This window comes from Marmota marmota, unplaced genomic scaffold, assembly GCF_001458135.2.
Source record: "Marmota marmota marmota unplaced genomic scaffold, marMar, whole genome shotgun sequence".
NCBI classification, from domain to species: Eukaryota; Metazoa; Chordata; class Mammalia; order Rodentia; family Sciuridae; genus Marmota; species Marmota marmota.
Genome location: NW_025999960.1, coordinates 19,568,858 through 19,571,775, shown reverse-complemented (window position 1 = coordinate 19,571,775; position 2,918 = coordinate 19,568,858). Strand labels below are relative to the sequence as shown.

The following is a 2,918-nucleotide window of genomic DNA, read 5'->3' as shown; positions in this document are numbered from 1 at the left end:
TGGGGCAGGGGCTGGATCCAGGAAGGGGGAGGCAGGGGCTGGGGGGGATGATGTGGGCAAAGGCTGAGGGAACCCTGGGGGAGAAAAAGTAGGGAGGGACGATTTTGCATTTGAACATGAAATTGATCACATGTAAATATAATGCAAATGACATGCAAACGAGCATAGGATTTCTCTGGGTCCACAGCTCAGGCGTTCTCTTTCTTGGACTGAGAATCGGGGCCAATTTGCATCCAGTTCTGTGCCCAGGGCCTCGTGTCTTCGTTATTAATATTTGCAGAGGGAGAACTCAAGGTCTCTCTTGTGAAGGGGGTGGGGGAGCCAGGGTGAGGCTGCCTCTCCAGGCTCCTTGGGAGAGGGTGAGGCCACGCCCAGGAGTAGTGACATCAGGAAAACTGACACTTGAGAGCCACAGGGAGGGAGTCCAGTGGTCAGACTCCGGACTGAGTTAAACTGGTGCGGGCAGGAGAGGCGGAGACTCTGCAGTGAGGCAGGAAGATGGAGAGAGCAGATCCCCACAGTGCACTTGACAGGCCTGAGCAGATACATGGAGGATGTGACAATGCCTTCCGCGTCCCCTGTGGTGGGCACTGTCATCCTCTCTTTCAGGTGGAGAGCAAAATGGTCACCCTGAGATTCAGAGAGGCAATGATCTTCCTAAGGTCACACTGCTGGTGAGTGCCAGACCCCCAAATTCAAGTTTCCTTGGAAGTTCAGTGCTCCCTCAACCTGCCCTAAGACACCACTGGCAGAGAGGAGACCAAGATCACCCAGATGGTTTTCCCAGGGAGAGATCTATCCATTGCACTCCAGATGTGCCGGCCACTGTGATGTCCCCAGTAGTAATTTGTGGTAATGGGGAACTGCGTTTGTACTTCCCCTTAAAAAAGTCGCCCTGGGCTGGGGTTGTGGCTCAGAGGTAGAGCGCTCGCCTAACATGCATGAGGTTTGATCCTCAGCACCACAGAAAAATAAAGATATTGTTATAACTAAAAATAAATATTTTTTAAAAAGAAGTCAATCTACCATAAAATCATCCATGAATGAGATAAAAACAAAACCGAGCAGGCATTCATGTTTTCCAGTTTTTCTTTCTTTTATTTTTATTTTTCTGTCCTGGAGATCAAACCCAGGACCTTAGATATGCTAAGCAAGTGTTCTACCACTGAGCTACACCCCCAGCCCTCCACTGGTATTTATTAAGCACTTATTAGGTACAAGATAAGGGCCTTTGCTCTGGAGGAAGTTTGAGTGTTAATCTCCCAGAACACACAATCCAGCTTAGAATCATGAGGAATTTCAGCAACAGCTGGTGACAATGGTCAGCAGGGAGGTACAGGGAATGCTTCCAAGGGAGGTGGCATTTGACTTGGGCCATGGAGAATGGGTAGAATGTATTCAATGGCAGAGTGCAAACAGTGTTCCAGGCATAACATGCCAGGTATAACATGCGCTGTTATGCAAAGGCAGGAGAGGATGAGTCAGTCACTCTTCCTGAAGTGCTGGAACTTAGGGTGTGTGGAGGGCTGTGAGGGGGTCAAGTTGAGAGGGTGAGGGGTGGGTCAGGACACCAGGGGGCTGGAAGGCCAGGTCTGGGACATGGAAGTTACCTGAGAGGCCAGTTGGGAGTAGGCAATTGGGTAAGTCATTCACTCAATCACTGGCTCATTCAACAACCGTTCATCAGACACCAATGAGTGCCAGGACTATCCCTGTAGCTCCGCATGCAGAGATGGGAAGGATGTGGTCCCTCTCTTCAGGAAGTTCAGTCAGGCCAGGCATGTGGCACATGGCTGTGATCTCAGCTACTCAGGAGGCTGAGGCAGGAGGATTGCAAGTTTGAGTCCAACCTCAGCAACTAAGTGAGACCCTGCCTCAAAATAAAAAAAATAAAAAGGGCTGGGGATGTGTCTCAGTGGTAAAGTGCCCCTGGGTTCAATCCCCAGTATAAAAATAATAGATCCAGGGCTGGGGTGGTGGCTCTGTGGCTAAGCGCTTGCTTAGCATGTGTGAGGCACTGGGTTCGATTCACAGCACTGCATATAAATAAGTAAAATAAAGGTCCATTGACAACTGGAAAAAAAAAAAGGTTCATTCAGCAGCAATGTCTTTAAAATGGGGATGAAGGAGTAGGTCCCTCAAAGTGTGACTGTGAGGACTAAATGTGAGAATCCACATGAAGTACTTAGTGGCATCTGGTGTAGAAGTAAATGTCAGCTTTGTTATCATCCTTATTTTCACCATTTAAAAATTTGTTTTTGGTACTGGGGATTAAACCCCAGGGATATTTTACCACTGAGCCGCATCTCCAGCTCCCCCTTCTTTTAGGGGTATTGGGGATAGAACTCAGGGGCACTTGACCACTGAGCCCCATCCCCAGCCCTATTTTGTACTTAGAGACAGGGTCTCACTGAGTTGCTTAGCACCTTGCTTTTGCTGCAGCTGACTTTGAATTTGTGATCCTCGTGCCTCAGCCTCCCAAGCCACTGGGATTACGGTGTGCACCACGGCACCCCGGCTATCCCCAGCCCTTTTTATTTTGAGACAGGGTTTTGCTAAGTTGCTGAGGCTGGCCTCGAACTTGGAATCCTCTGGTCTCAGCCCCCAAGTAACTGGGCCTACACGAGTGCTCCACCATGCCTGGCTCTTATCACCATTCTTAAAGGTGTGGATGGAAGGGTGGAGGCAGGGAGAGGGATCAGCATCTGTTGCAAAACTTGGGGTGGGGAGGAGGAGTTGTCCAGTGTAGGTAGGAAGAAGAAAGTTTCAAGAAAGCTCTGAAAAGGATAAGGGGAAAGAAGGCAAGTGACAGAGTCAGACACCAGAAAAGGGTGGCATGGGAGTACCACACGTGGGGAGAACAGCCATCCTTGGGTTCAAGTCTCTGCTGTGTTCCTGGGTCCCGGGAGTGTGGGAGC

At 49.7% G+C, this 2,918-nt stretch overlaps 1 pseudogene; it reads left to right on the top strand.

The window, feature by feature from the left end:
- The first annotated feature begins 737 nt into the window (after positions 1–737).
- Positions 738–884, top strand: LOC125616696 (annotated as a pseudogene).
- Positions 885–2,918: the final 2,034 nt, after the last annotated feature.